The 19,413-nt window shown below is 42.1% G+C and overlaps 1 long non-coding RNA gene across 1 annotated transcript; it reads right to left on the reverse strand.

The window, feature by feature from the left end:
• Positions 1-8,835: 8,835 nt before the first annotated feature.
• LOC140716739 (uncharacterized) lies at positions 8,836-16,313 on the reverse strand. Its single transcript, XR_012096364.1, has 3 exons — positions 15,625-16,313; positions 15,175-15,274; positions 8,836-9,729 (listed from the first exon to the last, which is right to left on the reverse strand). It is a non-coding gene; the product is annotated as an uncharacterized lncRNA (long non-coding RNA).
• Between the last annotated feature and the right edge of the window lie 3,100 nt (positions 16,314-19,413).

The following is a 19,413-nucleotide window of genomic DNA, read 5'->3' on the forward strand; positions in this document are numbered from 1 at the left end:
ACAATTGGCTTCCATTCCCACTCTGAGGATGATTGGGATTTCCTGTCCATTGGGGTGACAGCACCTTACAGTTCAGTTCAATTCCCGGTCCCTCCCTGTGACAGGGTTCGATTCCCGATCCTTCCTGTATGTTCTCCCTGTGGTTGGATGTAATTCCCGATCTTTCCTGAACATTCTCCCTGTGACTGGGTTCGATTCCCGATCCTTCCTGTACATTTTTCCTGTGACCGGGTTTATAACCATATAACAATTACAGCACAGAAACAGGCCATCTCGGCCCTTCTAGTCCGTGCCGAACGCTTACTCTCACCTAGTCCCACTGGCCTGCACTCAGCCCATAACCCTCCATTCCTTTCCTGTCCATATACCTATCCAATTTTACTATAAATGACAATACTGAATCTGCCTCTACCACTTCTACTGGAAGCTCGTTCCACACAGTTACCACTCTCTGAGTAAAGAAATTCTCCCTCGTGTTACCCTTAAACTTTTGCCCCCTAACTCTCAACTCACGTCCTCTTGTTTGAATCTCCCCTACTCTCAATGGAAAAAGCCTATCCACATCAACTCTATCTATCCCCCTCATAATTTTAAATACCTCTTTTAAGTCCCCCCTCAACCTCCAAAGAATAAAGACCTAACTTGTTCAAAGTTTCCCTGTAACTTAGGTGCTGAAACCCAGGTAACATTCTAGTAAATCTCCTCTGTACTCGCCTTTATTTTTTATTTATTTTCACTTTAATTTCCAAAGCAACCTCGTATCTTTTAGCTTTTCTAATTCCTTTCTTAAGATTCTTCTTACATTCTTTATATTCCTCAAGCACCTCATTTACTCCATGCTGCCTATACTTATTGTAGATATCTCTCTTTTTCCTAACCAAGTTTCCAATATCCCTTGAAAACCATAGCTCTCTCAAGCTTTTAACCTTTCCTTTCAACCTAACAGGAAAATAAAGATTCTGTACTCTCAAAATTTTACCTTTAAATGACCTCCATTTCTCTATTACATCCTTCCCATAAAACAAATTGTCACAATCCACTCCTTCCAAATCCTTTCACATCTCCTCAAAGTTAGCCTTTCTCCAATCAAAAATCTCAACCCTGGGTCCAGTCCTATCCTTCTCCATAATTATATTGAAAGTAATGGCATTGTGATCACTAGACCTGAAGTGCTCCCCAACACATACCTCCGTCACCTGACCTATTTCATTCCCTAACAGAAGATCCAACACTGCCCCTTCTCTAGTCAGTATTTCTATGTGTTGCTGCAAAAAACTATCCTGCACACATTTTACAAACTCCAAACCATCCAGCCCTTTTACAGAATGGGCTTCCCAGTCTTTCTGAGTGGAAAATTAAAATCTCCCACAATCACAACCCTGTGCTTACTACAAATATCTGCTACCTCCTTGCAAATTTGCTCCTCCAATTCTCGCTCCCCATTAGGTGGTCTATAATACGCCCCTATAAGTGTTACTACACCTTTCCCATTCCTCAATTCCACCCAAATAGTCTCCCTAGATGAGCCCTCTAATCTATCCTGCCAGAGCACCATCCCCTTTGCCATCCCCTGCCCCGATACCACTGCCACGTCCCTCATAAAACCCTAAAAGTCATAATACCTGCGGCCGGTGAACACCGTCTACGCGAGATATCGCTTAGCGACAGGCAGCGGGCTGGAGAGTCGGGCGCTGAGTTTGTCCGGGCCCTACAGACACTCATGTGGGCCTGCGACTGCAGGGGGCTGATGGTGGAACAGCATGCAGAGCTGCTAGTACGAGACGCCTTCGTTACGGAGATCAGGTCAGTGTACGTGTGCCAGTGGCTGCTGGAACACGCCGATCTTACCTTACATTCGGCGATCGAGCTGGCTGACACGCTGGAGGCTGCGCTGCATGATGCTGACGCTGTCCAGGCGCACAATCTCCCGCTGACCCTGTGGACGCTGCAGACCCCGCAACTTCAGTGTTACTTCTGCGGACTCGAAAAGCACCCCCAAAAACGCTGCCCGGCCCGAGAAGCGGCCTGCTCCAGCTGCGGCAAGAAGGGCCACTTCGCCAAAGCCTGTAAGTCCAAACCACGAGCGGGATCGAGCAGCGCCACGTGGGGGTCGCTATCTTGGTCGCCGCCATCTTGCCTGCCCGCCGCGTGCAAGGCATGGAGTCAGCCATCTTGGTCGCCACCATCTTGCCTGCCCGCTGCATGCAAGTCATGGGGGCGGCCATCTTTGTCGATGCCACCTCGCCCCGCCTATGACCCATGGGTGCTTACCGGGCACCAAGACAGCGATTCAACTCTGGCCTCCATTATCCTCGACCAAAGCGCTCCACACCAGCTCGCAAGGTCAATGATGGACATCCTGGTGGAGGGGCACAGGACTAGCTGCCTGTTTGACACGGGCAGCACTGAGAGTTTTATTGACCCGGACACGGTGCAACGCTGCGGACTCGTGACACGGCTGGTAAGCCAGAGGGTCACCATGGCTCCTGGATCGCATTCCATAGACATCCGGGAGGGTTGTGTAGCGACATTGGTGGTGCAGGACACAGAATATCGGGACTTTGCATTACTGGTCATGCCTCAACTGTGTGCCCCTGTGCTATTGGGGCTCGACTTCCAGAGCCACCTGAAAAGTGTGACAATGGAGTATGACGGGCCCCTCCCACCAATCACGGTCAGAAATCCTCAGTTTTGTGGGACTTCATCATAAACCCCGTTATTGACCACACACACACACCGAACCACACATCCCACCCAACACCATGCCAACAGCTGCGCTACTGACACCACTTGCAGCCTCTCCACCCTCAAGATCCCTCCCCCACCGCTGTTCGCCAACCTGACCCCCGACTGTAAACCTGTGGCAACTAAAAGCAGGAGGTACAGCGCGGGGGACAGGGCCTTCATTAAGTCGGAGGTGCAGCGGCTGCTCGGGGAGGGGATCATTGAGCCAAGCACAAGCCCTTGGAGGGCCCAGGTGGTTGTTGTTCGGACCGGGCAGAAAAATAGGATGGTCGTGGACTATAGCCAGACCATCAATAGGTTCACGCAGCTTGACGCGTACCCCTCTACCCCGAAGCCCTCCCTCCTGCACCATGTCATAAGCCATGTGTTGATCTGCACTATCTTACTATTTCTAAACCCACCTGCACGTGGCACTGGTAGCAATCCTAGAGATTGCTATCCTGGAGGCCCTGTCCTTTAACTTGGCACCTAACTCCCTAAACTCACCTTTCAGGACCTCCCCACTCTTCCTACCCACGTCATTGGTCCCTACATGGACCACGACATCTGGCTGCTCACCCTCCCTCTTGAGAATACTGAGAACTCGACCCGAGATATCACGGACCCTGGCACCAGGGAGGCAACAGACCATCCGGGATTCTCAATCTCTTCCATAGAACCTCCAATCTGTCCCCCTATTGAATCCCCTACCACGACTGCTCTCCTCTTTTCCTTCCTTCCCTTCTGAGCTGAGGGTCCAGTCTCGGTGCCAGAGATGCAACCACTGCAACTTGTCCCTGGTAGGTTGTCCCCACCAACAGCATCCAAAACAGTGTACTTATTGTTGATGGTAACAGCCACAGGGGTGCTCTGCTCTTCCTGTCTATTCCCCTTCCCTCTCCTGACAGTCACCCAGCTACCTGTCTCCTGACTCTTAGGGGTGACTATCTCCCTGAAACTCCTGACTATTTCTGCCTCTGCCTCCTGAATGATCCGAAGTTCATCCAGCTCCAGCTCCAGTTCCCTAACTCGGTTTGTCAGGAGCTGCAGCTGGATGCACCTTTTGCAGGTGTAGTCATCAGGGACAATTGTGCTGACCCTGACTTCCCACATACTGCAAATGGAGCACTGGACTGCTCTAACTGTTGCCTCCATTACCTACTCCTAAGCTAATTAGATTAATTAAAGGAGCTTACCCGGTCTTACCCCACCTGAAGTGAAGCTCGCACTCAGCCTCTGCTCGCTATTTAAATTCTCCCGCTGCCTCACGGGCCGACTTTCACGCGCTTGCGCAGTCGTGCCCCATTCGACCTTGCCTCTGCCTGTTCCAACCAAAGCCTGATTGAGCCAAAGCCGTCACACTCTGCCTCAGTCCGCTACGATGATGGCCGCTGTATATGGCGGTCTTTCTTTTAAACCTTTGGCGCACCACGTCACACGCCTGCACAGTCTAGCCTCTTTGCCACGATCAGTTAAAAACAAAACAGCTTCTCTCCAAGCTTCTTTTACCTCTTCCGTCTCCGCCTCTTGCTTTGATTTAAATGACTGTTGAAAACTTCCTCTCCTTTTTAAACCTTTGGCTCACTACATCACGCGTCTGTGCAGTCCAACCTCTTTAAAGATCAAAAACTCAATATTCCAAAGTTCCAGGGGGAAGCATAACCCAAATTGACACCTTCCTGAATTCTCTGGAGTTACCCACTTTAAGCGAAGAACAAAATAGAATTAAAAGTTGAATTAAAAGCTGCAATTAGTAGGCTTAAATTAAGCAAGTCACCAGGATCAGATGGGTATATGGCAGAGTGGTACAAAGAATTTAAAAATGAGTTCATTCCTGTTTTACTAAAAAAGGCACAAATGCCACCCAGTTGGAAGGAAGTGATAATCTCAGCTATACCGAAAGAAGGCAAGGATAAAATGGAATGTGGGTCATTTAGACCAATATCCGTTCTTAATGTAGATTATAGATTATTTACCTCCATCATGGCCAAACCATTAGAGGAGATTCTACTCATTCTGATACGTAACAATCAGACAGGTTTTATATGACAACACCAGACACAAGACAATATACGAAGGACACTTCACGTTATGGATCATATACTAAAAAATAAAATCGAAGCAATAGTGATAAGCGTGGATGCTGAAAAAGCATTTGATTCAGTTAATTGGAATTTTCTTTACAAGAGTTTTACATAGATTTGGTTTCCAAGACACAATTATTAAAACTATACACACACTATATGACAATCCTACTGCTAGGATTAAAATCAATGGATATTTATCAAATAGTCTTACCCTAGAAAGGGGCACGAGACAGGGTTGTGCATGGTCACCGCTACTCTTCACATTATATCTGGAACCATTAGCTCAATACATCAGACAAAATGAAGTTATTAGGGGAATTACTATTAAAGGGACAGAGCATAAATGGGCTTGTTATGCGGATGACATTTTGATTGATCTAGGGCAACCAACATACTCTTTACCTAAATTGATGCAATCCTTTGAACAATATGGTCAATTATCAGGATACAAGATCAACATAGATAAAACCCAATTACCTTCATATTACTATAGCCCACCAAGAGAAATTGAAAGTAGATACCCCTGGGTATAGCACACAGAGTCTTTCAAATATTTGGGCATCATTATGTCAAAACATTTGGCAAAATTATCAGAATGTAATTATTACCCTTTATATAAACAAATTAAGGAAGGTGTGGCAAGATAGAGCCTGATTTCCTTTTCTCAGTCTCAGTTCAAGGACTGAGTCTATTAAAATGAATATACTGCCCAGACTGTTATATCTCTTTCAGACTCTACCAATAGAGATTAATCAAAATCAATTCAATGAATGGAACAAGATGTTATCAAGTTATATTTGGCAGGGTAAAAGGCCTAGAGTTCGTCTCAAAACTTTGCAATTAGCAAAGGAAAGGGGGGGGGGATGTGGCCTACCTTCTCTTAGAGATTATTATTTTGCAGCACAGCTGAGAGCTCTGATATGTTGGTGCATACCATCATATCACACCCATTGATGCTCAATGGAAAAACATTGAGGAGCGGGTACTTCCCATCCCCATACAAGCAATTTTGGCTGATAACAACCTGCAAAGGTACATAAATACAGTTCTTTACAACATAATGAAAGGAACACTGTTCAGTTTTGAAATGCTTAAAGAGAAACACTTATTAGAAAAACAAGATTTTTATCGGTATTTACAGATGCGACAATATGTTAATAGGACACTTAAAAATGTAACCAAGATAAGTACATGCTTGATAAAGCTATTTAGAAAAGCATATAATTCAGTTAACGGTAGTAGAATCATTTCAAGCATGTATAAGGGTTTGTCAAATCTTAAAACACATTCAACTTCATACATTAAAACAAAATGGGAGAAGGAAGGAGGGATAATTATATCTGAGGAAGAATGGACAACAATATGGAGATATCAATGGAAGTGTACCAATTCACAGAAATGGAGGGAGTTTGGATGGAAAAACTTGATAAGATATTTTATTACACTCTCTCGGAAATCCCATTATGATAGTAACCTCCCTGTTTGCTGGAGAAATTGTGGAAATCAAAATGCAAATCATTATCATATTTTTTGGGACTGCCCTATTATCAAAAACTATTGGAGGGGGATACACAATGCCCTACAAGACATCTTTAAATGTGAAATACCCTTAGAGAGTAAGACCATATATTTTGGATATATACCTCAATAATGGTTGAAAAGAGATAAATATTTAATGAATATACTGTTGGTGGCTGGTAAAAAGACTCTTACTAGGAAATGGTTATCACAGGAGAGCCCATCTTTAAATGCATGGATGGAAATTACAATGGACATTTACAAAGTGGAGAAGATAACAGCATCTGTTAATCATAAGCTGGAACAATTTGATTCAAACTGGGAAAAATGGTTTAACTAAATAATGCCTCATAGGCCTGATTTTATTCTCACAAATCAATGAATCTGTTGTAAAAAGAAAGATCACCCCCTACCCCCTATAGTTTTTTCCTTTTGCTTGATTTTTTTTTCCACTCTTTTCTATAAGTGTATACCTCAGATAAATACTATGTGGAGATTTGTGACATATATGATTATATAATATATATGTACAATGTCTGAAATACATCTTATGGAAATGTTTGTTTGATGATGAACTTCAATAAAAAAAAATTACAAAGAAAAATTAAAGATCAAATAATGCAACAGGCAAGAAAACCGAGAGTTCTCAGATTCAACGAGTCTGAGCTCCATTTTTATGAAGATTATCCGAAAAAAGTAATGGAACGAAGTTCAAGATTTGCTTTGGTAATGAAACAAGCATATGATAAGAAACTATTTCCCTCTTTGAGTTATCCGACAAGAATGAAAGTTTTTCCTCCTAGTTCTTCTCCACACACTTTCTTTGACCCAAAAGCCACAGGATTTTGTCCAGGCTATACCTGTCACCGCCACTGATGTTACTACTGAATGAACTATCTGAAAAGCTGTTTGATTATCTGTATATTACTCACACTACGAAAAGAAGATATATGAAGGCTATTTGGATATTTCATTGAGAGATTAATGAAAGAAGATAAGAAAACCTGCTCATCGTGACATCCTATTGTTCCTATCATCTAATATTTGGTTTGATGTTTCTTTTTGTTGTTTCTTAATTACTAATTGGTAGTTTTTTTTCCTACTAATAGGGTTTCTTTTTATATATATATCTGGGAGGGTTTAGTTACTTATGATATTACTAATTAATATATTTGTAAATTTAGTTCAGTTAAATATACTATTAACCTTTTTTATCTGTTTTATTATAGCGTCCTATTACCAAATTTAAAGTTTTCTTAGAGATTTAAAGCTAAACTTAAGCTGGTTTTTCTCTCTAAGAGATTAAATTATTTTGGTTCTTTTTTTGTTTAATACATGATGGAATGTAAACACTCTCCTTTGTCGAGACGTTGCTGTCTTTCTTGCAAGGTCATTTTATTCTTTTGTGTACTGTTTGGGGGGAGGGAGAGACGAGACCGAAAGAGCGGTCCATGGCTTTGTATTCTATCTTAGTTCGCTTGCCTTTTTTTCGGGCTTTTGGGAGGGTGGGTGGGTTTAGAGTTAGGAGTTTATTCCCACTGGGTGGTTCCGGAGCATGCGTGTTTTCTATATGGCTGTATTCTTCATCACTGCCATCTTTGATAATCCCGTATAGGTATGTGTTCTGTGCATGTATAAAGTAAATTAGAATAAAATTATAGTATGGCAGTTAAACGGATTAATGTAATAAGTTGGAATGTACGTGATTGGAATCATCCTATTAAATGAAAAAAGAATTTTAAAATTATTTATCAATTCCAACCTGATATAATTTTTGCTCAGGAGACGCATATCAGGATGGGAGATCAAAATAGATTTTTTCGCTACTTCTCAGAGTAAAACCAAAGGCATGTCTATCTGTATTAAATCGAACATATTTACTCGAGACGATATTGAATCAGATTCTAATGGTAGATTTTTAATTGTTAAAGGAGTGATTTGTAATAGAAAGGTTGTTTTGGTCAATTTGTATGGTCCTAATTTAGATGATCCTTTTTTAAAAAAAATATTTGTTTTACTACCAGATTTAAATGAGTATATGTTGATAATGGGTGGGGATTTTAACTGTTGTTTAAATCCTATGATTGACAAGAGCTCAACTAATCAGCCACTTCCAAATTGTTCTGCGTCAGTTATTAACTCCTTTTTGACCAATTTTGGGTTGATCGAATTATGGAGGCATTTGCACCCTGATAACAGAGAATATTCCCTTTTCTCGCATGTCTATAAAAATACTCGAGGATTGATTATATTATAGTCGATCCCCGCCTTTTGTCTAATGTTAGAACCTGTGAATATGACGCTATCGCTATACCTGATCATGCGCCTTTCAGTTTGTCCTTTGAATTTGATGATGTCATTTTGCCCGTCCACCATGGCGCATGTCTCAGACTTTATTGCAAAACTCTGATTTTATCAGTTTTATTGAAAACCAGATAAAATATTTTTTTCTTTTTAATGATATAGGAGGTACGTCTTGTTACGTTCCCCAGTAACCGGGTAATTTTCCAGCAAAGATAGATGGGTCCACCGAAGCCTGATGCTACTATTTTCAAACGTTTTTATTTATAAAGGGGCACAAACGTATGGTTAATACAAAACATTCAGATCATATACGTCGTCACGACTCAATCTAAAGCACAGGTATAGTAATAATCAATCAGAAATAAGCTCTATCGTTGTCTAGGGGTAATGTAGATATATATTGTTTACTGGATATCTAAAAGTCTTTTTGCGGTCACTGCAGTTCCACCCGCTGCCGTCGTTGTGGTGTCGCGTTGGTGCACTTTTGTTAGAAAGAGAGAGAGAGAATGAAACATTTACCCGACAGGTTTTCCAACCTGTAGGAGGTAGTCGGAAGTCTTGTTGGTGAATGGACTCTCATCTGTGGCTTCCCCTGTAGCTAGGCCGTTCTTCCGTGGTGAGGTCGCCAATCCCAGGCAAGGGAAGGACGCACACGAACCCCACCACCGGCTGTCGCTATTAAACACAGTCGCAGGAATTCTCGCGTATCTTCTGGTGCGTCTGGCACCCCGCCTTGGCAGCCCACCTTTTATCTGGACTGGCAGGGTTGTAGATGTCCATCAGGGTGGGGGGGGGTGCGAGGCAATCCTTTTCCCATCACCCACCTCACATTGCCCTGAGATTTTGCACGTAGGCCAGTTCCTTATCTCACAAAGGTGTCTCCCAAGACAATGGCAATGTCCGAGACTTTTGTCTTGTTGAGCGACCAGCCCACTTTGCCCGAGGGCTTTACACGTGGTTTTCATGAGACAATAGTCAAAGAGTCGCTTTCTTCTGCTTCCCTGGGGAACGTGGTCTTCAGCACGTCTCCCTCTCTCTCTTGGGTCATTTGACCCCCCCTTAACTAGGGCTCTTGCGAATCTCACAAAGGAGGGGGCTGGGGTCATAACAGTCTAAATTAATTATTTGGGATACATTCAAAGCATTTTTACGTGGTCAGATTATTTCTTATTCAGCTAAATTTATAAAACAGACTAAAGCAGAATTAGATAAAATTTCAAAACAAATTAAAGATTTAGATAATATCTATGCGACTTCCCCTAATATTGACTTATTTTTTTAAAAAAGGGTGGAACTTCAATCACAGTATAACCTATTATTAACTCATCCAATTGAAGGTTATCTACTTAAGTTAAAGAGCCAATTTTATATGTTTGAAGATAAAAATAATAAACTACTTGCATCTCAATTAAAATCGGCTGGAGCCAAAAGCCAAATTTTGAAACCATAGAAAGGATGGTACCCTGGCTCAGGAATATGAAGAAATTAATAAGATTTTTCAAGATTTTTATACTGAACTTTATAAATCTCAATGTCCAGTAGATTCTTCTGAAATGAATACTTTTTTACGAAAGATTGCTCTACTTTTTATGAGCCTTCTATTTCTTTAATTCTCAAAAAGGATAACGATCCTACTGATTGTGCCTCATACAGACCTATTTCATTATTAAATGTTGATGCTAAGATTTTCTCAAAGATAATGGCCAACTGGTTGGAGTATTTTGGGTAAAATCATTTCGAAAGGTCAAACAGGCTTTATAAAGGGTCATTATTCTTTTTCAAATGTTGGGAGACTAATATATTATATAATATTATATTATATACTAATATATTAACATTATATATTCACTCTCTTCTAAAACTCCACAGTGCATTGTATCTTTGGATTCTGAAAAAGCATTTTATTGAGTCAAATGGAAATATTTATTTAATGTTTTACAAAAATTTGGTTCAGTATTAATCATAATGATTGGATTAAAATGATATATAAAGCTCCTATTGCAACTGTAGATCTCCTTTTTTCAGCTATCACGGGGGACAAGACAAAGTTGTCCATTAAGTCTTTTGTTATTTAACTTAATATTAGAACCTAGAATCCTTAATATTAGAACCTATTGCTCTTCATGATGCCAAAAATATTCATGGGATTTTTGTGAATGAGACCATGCACAAGATCTCTCTTTACACTGATGATTTATTGGTATATATATCTAAGCCTGAAGAATCTATTCCTGCTTTGCTAAAATTATTTGACAAATTTGGAGACTTTTCAGGATATAAAATAAATTTTAGTAAAAGTGAATTACTTCCTTTAAATGAATCTGTCTCTATATATGATAATATTCCTTTTAAAGTTACGGATTCTTTTAGATATTTAGGTGTCATCATTACTAAAAAATATAAGCATCTTTATCAAGTCAATTTTCCTCCTTTAGTGGACTCTATGAAGTACTCATTTAGTAGATGGAGCCCACTTACATTTTCACTTGTTGGTTGTATTCATGTACTTAAAATGATTATTTTACCAAAATGTTTATATTTATTTCAGAATATTCTTGTTTTTTTGACTAAGACATTTTTGATCGGATTGATTCTATTATTCTATCTTTTATTTGGGATAATAAAAGACCAAGAATTAGTAAATGTCATTTACAAAAGTTCAAAAAGTATGGAGGTCTCGCTTTGCCTAATCTAAGCATGTATTATTGGGCTATTAATTTGCGATATCTGTCCTTTTGGTTATATTGGGGTGATAGGAATGATCGGCCAATTTTGGTAGACCTGGAACTGAGAGCTGTGAAACAGCTTTATTTAACCTCATTATTGGGAGTTGCTCTACCTATACAATTAGCTAAAGTTGCTAATTTAAACCTATATCCTGTGGTTAAGCACTCTTTACAAATCTGGCTCCAGTTCCACATTTTTATGAATCTTAAAAACTTTAACTTTGTAGTATAATTTATCGTAATAACTTTTTTAAACCTTCCTGGAGTGAACCAATTTTTTTTTACTTTGGAAAAATAAAGGTATTAATTCTTTTTTGGATTTATTTAAAGAAGGCAGATTGATGTCTTTTGAACAATTAGTCGATAAATATTCTCTCTCATATTCACACTTTTTACAATATCTTCAAGTTAGACATTTTTTACAAAAACATTTAAGTAATTTTCCTTACATATTGGAGCTGACTTGTTAGATACTATTATGCATATGAACCCTTTGATAAAAGGTTCTATTGGAAGAATTTATAATTTATTATTACAATGGGATAAGCGTCTTTTACTTAAGATTAAACAGGATTGGGAGAAGGAACTCAATTTGACTTTTATATGGGAGGATTGGACGCAGATTCTGAAGCTGGTTAACTCTTCTTCGATCGGTGCTAGACATTCACTGATTCAATTTTAAATTGTACATCGTTACCATTTGACGAAGGAGAGACTTTCTAAAATATTTCCCTATGTTGACAAGTATTGTGATAGATGTAAAACTGAGATAGCTACACTGACACATATGTTCTGGTCATGTACTATACTAAAACATTTTGGGAAGTCAGTCTTTTCTACAATTTCTAAAGCACTCGGAATCAATTTACAACCTAATAATATTGACTGTGCTTTTTGGAATAATTCCTCAAATATCCATGGTATTTCTGTGTCTGACCAACATGTTATTGCGTTTGTTACATTGATAGCTCGGAGGGCCATTTTGTTGAAATGGAAGGAGATATCAGCTCCTCCTTTGTCACAATGGTTCTCTCAAGTGATGCTGTGTCTTAGTTTGGAGAAAATTAGAAGTTTATCCTTTAAACCTTTATTCGATGTTGAGAAGAAATGGGGCTCATTTGCTCGTTATTATCATTTCAGTTAACGGATAGATTTCCTCCACGATCTAAGTGTAAATTTTTTTCTTGATATATCTTTCTTTCTTGTTAGCGGTTTGATGTTTATTTTTAGAAGCTTTCTGTATGACGCATGGCTCCGGGGTTGTACCCCCAATGGGTTTTTTTTTTTCTGACTTTTCTTGCTTAGTAGGGTCTCTTTTAAATTCACCAAAATTTTCAATCTTTAAGATAATTTCTTTTTTTTTTGAGGCGTTGTAAGTATTGTTACTTTGATGTACCTGTGCTTTTTTTGAAAAATCATAATAATAAAAAGATTTGAAAAGATAACTGTCGGAAAGAGGGACACTCCAGGCAGGAATGTGTCCAGCCTGGAGCCCCTCAGAGGGAGACTCCACGTGTGTCCCAGCAGCGGTGGGGGGGGGGGGGTTGGAAAACTTAGAGGGGACCCAGTGAGGGAATGGCCTGGAATCTCTGGGAAAACACATTCCCAGCAATGTGCCACAGGACCCCCTGAGAGGAAAAGACCCTATCCCAGAGGGATTGGTGGTACCCCGATCCAGTGTGTCAATCTGGATAGAGGGAGTAGATGCAAAACCCATACTCGACACTGGGTTACAGGTCACGTTATTGTACCGTTCATTCTATGATCAGTGTTTGTCGCATTTACTCTTGATGCCCTCCAGTGCCCTGGAAATTTGGGGTATCAAAGCTGGTGATTACCTATATGATGGTTATTTGTCTGTGATGCTGGAGTTCCTCGAGGCCGAGGTGGGAGGGTCTGAGGCTCATGAGGCCTTGGTGCTGCTTTGCCCAGACCGAGTTGCGACTGGAGGTGTGTCAATTCTGGTAGGGACCAACAACCCTATTGTGCGGAGGATCCTGGGGGAAGGAGAAGGCTGGTGAGGACATTTTGGAGACCCTGTCGGTGCGCCCAGTGTTTCAAGCTGCCTTTAAGGAGGTGTGTGGTCACACCGGGCGGGACACGGTATTGGAAAGAGGAACTGGATGGTGTGTGGTCACTCCGGGTGTGACCAGAATTGGAAAGAGGAACTGGATGGTGTGTAGTCTCACCGGGTGGGACCGGAATTGGAAAGAGGAACTGGATGGTGTGTGGTCTCACCGGGTGGGACCGGCATTGGAAAGAGGAACTGGATGGTGTGTGGTCACACCGGGTGGGACCGGAATTGGAAAGAGGAACTGGATGGTGTGTGGTCACACCGGGTGGGACCGGAATTGGAAAGAGGAACTGGATGGTGTGTGGTCACTCCGGGTGTGACCAGAATTGGAAAGAGGAACTGGATGGTGTGTGGTCACACCGGGCGGGACATGGCATTGGAAAGAGGAACTGGATGGTGTGTGGTCACACCGGGTGGGACCAGAATTGGAGAGAGGAACTGGATGGTGTCTGGTCTCACCGGGCTGGACCGGAATTGGAGAGAGGAACTGGATGGTGTGTGGTCACACCGGGTGGGACCGGAATTGAGGAGAGGAACTGGATGGTGTGCCCAGTCGAAGCCCAGGGTAGTACAGCCCGGGGAAGTAACGAGAATGATGGGAATCCCCAGATACTCCGGAGTGCCTGAGGGTGAGGCCTTTTTAGCGAACACTCCAGAAGATCTCAAGGGGGAATCGAGATTCCTGGCTGGAGTGCTGGTGAGACCCGAACTGCAGAAGCTCTTGGTGGTACAAGAACACCGGGAAAGAGAATGACTCAGCCATGATGTGATCTCGGAGCAGGCTCGATGGGTGAAATGGCCTAATTTTGCTCCTATGTTTTCTGGTCTTATGGCAAGAGGTGGATTTTCAAAATTGACACCTCCTCTTTCCTTTCAAATTAGAGCTGACGAAAAATGAAACAACCAGGCTGGAACAGATGGAAAAGTACAAAGACAAAAACAAGGGGAACTTCAAAAGTATCTACCTAAACGCCACTTCAGAGAAATACGGAAAGTTATTGAAATGCAAGCAGTCCCTTTTCAAGGGAACGATCGCCTCCTTAGGCTCGGGAAGAATACACCAGTTAGGGTTACGCTGCCCCTCTCCAGTCCTGCCCCCTCCTTCCCTCGCTCTCTCCCCAGTGTCCCATCACCTGTCGAACAGTGAAAAGCCTCGATAGAGTGGATGTGGGAGATGTTTCTTATGGAGGGAGAGTCTAGGACCAGGGAACTCAGCCTCAGAATTGTCCTCTTAGAAAGGAGAAGATGAGGAATTTCTATAGTCAGAGAGTGGTGAACCTGTGGAATTTGTGCCACAGGTGGCTGTGGAGGCCGGATCATTGGGTATATTAAAAGCAGAGGCTGATAGATTCTTGACTGGTCAGGGCATAAAGGGATACGGTGAGAAGGCAGGAGATTGTGGCTGAGAGGGAAAATGGATCAGCCATGGTGAATTGGCAGAGCAGACTTGATGGGCCAAATGGCCAAATTCTTTTCTAAATTATAGTGTTCTTTATCTTATTGTGTTCTTCATCTTATTTTTTTTTGTCCTGTATCAGATCTGGAGTAACAATTACTTTGTTCTCCTTTACACTTGTTTACTGGAAACAGCATTAATCAATCGTGGGCTTCTCCTGCGTTCCGAGAACCAATCAATAACTTCACTGAGGAACTCAATCGACTTGCAGCATCTAAGGTCCCTCTTTTGGGCAACTCTCTACGAGCCAGCTGGGTCCATCGGAAGCTTTCAGACTCCCCTTACCTTCGAGCGTTACTTGCTGCTGGAGTTCAACCCGACCAGCCTCCTTCGGGAGAGGGGCCCAAACAAACGTGTGGTAATCTCGAGCTGTACTCCATCCAACCTGTGGCAAAATGGAAGGATAGCTATAATGCAAAGAGCTGTGCAGGCAGCTCACAAAACTACAAGACATGAAGCACTGTGCAAAAGTCTCAGGTATATAATGGGGTGCCCCAGTATTGTAGTAACTTTGTGTATTACTCAGAATCAGGTTTATGACCACTGGTATGTGTCGTGTAATTTGTCAAATTCGCAGTGACGGTTCAATGCAACACACAATGTAGAAGAAGTAAAGGTAAATAAGTAAGTAAATCAATTACAGTGTATGCATGTTGATTAGATGAAAAATTGTGCAAAAACAGAAATCGTATATACTAAAAAAGTGAGGTAGTGTTCACGGGTTCAATCACATACCTACTTTCATTAGCCCCATCAAATCTGTTGTTACTGCTGTGCAGGAATCCACCTTTCTTCTAATTTCAGTAGAAGTTGCCGAATGAGATCGTGTATTTTCATACACAGCTCTCACTTGTGTCTCCAGCCCTTCAACAGCATTCATCATGTCGCCCAAGTCCGGTCAGAGACAGTACTCATCCTTAAGTTTAGTACATGTAGCTCTAACTTGTTCTTTCCAGCTTTCATATAGCTTGATGAACTTACTCTCCCTCTGAGAAGCCTCTTGCTGCTTAAGCTCCAGCATTTTGGGGGTTAACTTTCTTTCCCGTGAAGATTTCCTGGGTTCAACTCTCTCAAACAGTTACACTCAAATGGATGTCCTCTGGTTAATTAAATCACAAGAAGTAATGTTCAAGACCTCCACCCATGTGTGGACAAGCGAGAGAAATGCAGCAAACGATAGAAATGGACAGCAGGTATAAACTGTTAAATGTGGAATTAGCGGTTCGTGTCTCTGTTGGCTGGCGTGAGGGGCGGCGGTACGTTTTCACTTTCTTCCCGGACACGCGGCGCTTCTTACTTTGACCTCTCGGTTGTGTTGGCCTCACGTTTTCACTGTAACTGCAGCGGTCCGATGAAATAATGGCCATGCAACAGACAGATGCCCTTGAAGATTTATTTTATTTCTTTCTCTCTTTCTTCTGTAGACACTGTGAAAACTACAAGAGAATAAAGGACATAAAAGTTTTGAAACATACATCTCTCAGTCTTTTCAAGTCTCTCAAGTTAGTGTCCGCCGATAAACAGGCCCAAACATGTTATCACAACAAACGTGCTGAAATCAAATATATCCCTAAAAAAGTATCACATCAACAACACTGTACACAATATAAAACAATTACCCTGCGCAACTCTTGGACTACATGTAGAATAAGGCTATTTTAGGGCCCTATGTCTTTCCCTGCTTCCATGTTGGTTCTGACCCACAGTCATGTTTTTAATAAACTCTGGTCATGTGACCCATTAAACTCTACATTAACTAGAACCTTACATAAAATATTTTGAAATTATAAAATAATCATGAATTTACGACAAAAACATAAAATAAACATCTCAATGAAACATGTCTCTGAGACAGTTACAGTGGTGCTGGCATCCGTTAGTCTCGTGAGACCATGGATTATAACCCTTAATTCCCCTGCTTTGCAAAAGTATATCCAGCCTTGTCTTAAACAGGCCCAAATTTCCCCATTGGGCAGAGAATTCCACAGATTCACCACTCTCTGGGAAAAGCAGTTTCTCCTCATCTGTCCTAAATCTACTCCCCCAAATCTTGAGGTTATGTCCCCTAGATCTAGTCTCACCTACCAGTGGAAACAACATTCCTGCTTCTATCTTATCTACCCCTTTCATAATTTTATATTGTTTCTATAAGATCTCTTCTCATTCTTTTGAATTCCCATCCCAGTCCCAGGCGACTCAATCTCTCCTCAAAATGTACTATCCCCCTCGACCCCATTCCCTGCCTCCTCCTTGTATCTTTTGACACCCTTGGTATTTAGAAGACGGGTGCCCGCAGCCATTACCAAAACTCTTGAGAGATTCTCTGTCTGCCTGGCGTCAGTGGTCACATAACCAGGACTTGTGATGTGCACCGGCTGCTCATATGACCGTCCACCACCTGCTCCTGTGGCTTTGTGTGACCTAGATTTGGATGCTAAGCAGGTGCTGCACCCTGCCCAAGGGTGACCTGCAGGCTATCAGAGGGAAGGAGCACCTTACACCTCTTATGGTAGGGATGCATCTCCACCCGCCACCCGGAAAGCATCAGTGGCAAATTACTTCTGTGGATAAATATGCCAAGAAAAATCATGGTCAAAGACCGTAATTCTGTGAAATGAATTCCACAGATTCATCACCCTGTACCTAAAGAAATTCCTTCTCATCTCTGTCCCAAAGAGAGGTCCTTCAATTCTGAGGCTGCGCACACCATGTTCACTCTATCCAGGCCTTTCAATATCTGACGGGTTTCAGTGAGAACCTCCCGTCTGAACTCTGGCGAGTACAGGCCCGGAGCTTTGCAATGCTCCTCACACGCTAACCCTTACATCCCTGTGATCATCCTCGTGAACCTCCTCTCCAATGTTAGCACAGCCTTGCTCAGATAAGGCTCCCAAACTTGCTCACAATACTTAGGGTGAGGCCTCACCAGTGCCCTATAAAGCCTCATCATCACATTCCTGCTTTTGTATTCTAGTCCTCTCCAGATGAATACCAACATAGAACAATACAACACAGTACAGGCCCTTTGGCCCACGTTAATCTGACTCTCAGACCCTTCCTCCCACATAACCCCCCACCTTAAATTCCTCCATATACCTGTCTAGTAGTCTCTTAAACTTCACTCGTGTATCTGCCTCCACCACTGACTCAGGCAGTGCATTCCACGCACCAACCACTCTCTATGAGTACAAAACCTTCCTCTAATATCCCCCTTGAACTTTCCACCCCTTACCTTAAAGCCGGGTCCACTTGTATTGAGCAGTGGTGCCCTGGGAAAGAGGTGCTGGCTGTCCACTCTATCTCTTCTCTTAATATCTTGTCTACCTCTATCATGTCTCCTCTCATCCTCTTTCTCTCCAAAGAGTAAAGCCCTAGCTCCCTTAATCTCTGATCATAATGCATACTCTCTAAACCAGGCAGCATCCTGATAAATCTCCTCTGTACCCTTTCCAATGCTTCCACATCCTTTCTATTGTGAGGCGACCAGAACTGGATTCAGTCTCCAAGTGTGGCCTAACCAGAGTTTTATAGAGCTGCATCATTACCCCGCGACTCTTAAACTCTATCCCTCGACTTATGAAAGCTAACTTTATAAGCTGTCTTAACTACCCTGTCATCGGTATTTGCCTTCCTCCCCGCTGACTTATCCAGCAACTTAACCTTTAGGGAATCCTGCGCGAGGACTCCCAAGTCCCTCTGTATCACAGGTTTTTAAAATTTTCTCTGTTTCGAAAATAGCCCATGCCTTCACTCCTCCTACTAAAGTGCATGTCTGTACGCTTCCCGACACTGCATTCCATCCGACACTTGTTTTCCCGTTCTTCTAATCTGTCCAAGTTCTCCTGCAGACTCCCTGCTTCCTCAACACCACCAGCCCCCACCACCTGTCTTTGTATCGTCCACAAAGCCAGTAAATCCGTCATTCAGGGATGAGAGCTGGGGATCTGAACACAGGGATTGCTTTTTTAAAAAAATAATCAAATCTGACCCTCATTTATTACGTTAGAAAATGAGACCGACTTGGATCAGTCTGTGCAAAGAAAGAAATTCACACACAAGTGACATGAAAGGGAATGAAAAGGAAATTGCAGGGATCAAACTGTAAAACAGCTAGAAATACTTCAGCAGACCAGCATTTACGATGGACAATGGTGACAGACAGGATCCCATGAAAACCTGACATTAACCATTCGGCGTCTATTCAGTCAAAAAGTTGGGCCTAGGAAACAGACAGAGTTTCTAACATTGAGAACAACAGACCTTACAACACACAAGTATATACATACACAGTTAGGGAGCATAAAACTTGTGCAGAGCACTGTAGTAATTTTATTTATTGGACTGTAGCCACACAAAATAAAACAAATTTCATGACATATGTGAGTGATGATCAACTTGATTCCAATGTGGGTGTCTATTGTGGACTGAGACTCGGAAGGGGGGCAGGGAGAGGGGAATCATGGTTGGGAAAAGGGAGGGAATGGGAAACATCAGAGAGACCTTCTGTAATGATCGATAAACCTA

This window comes from Hemitrygon akajei, chromosome 26, assembly GCF_048418815.1.
Source record: "Hemitrygon akajei chromosome 26, sHemAka1.3, whole genome shotgun sequence".
NCBI classification, from domain to species: Eukaryota; Metazoa; Chordata; class Chondrichthyes; order Myliobatiformes; family Dasyatidae; genus Hemitrygon; species Hemitrygon akajei.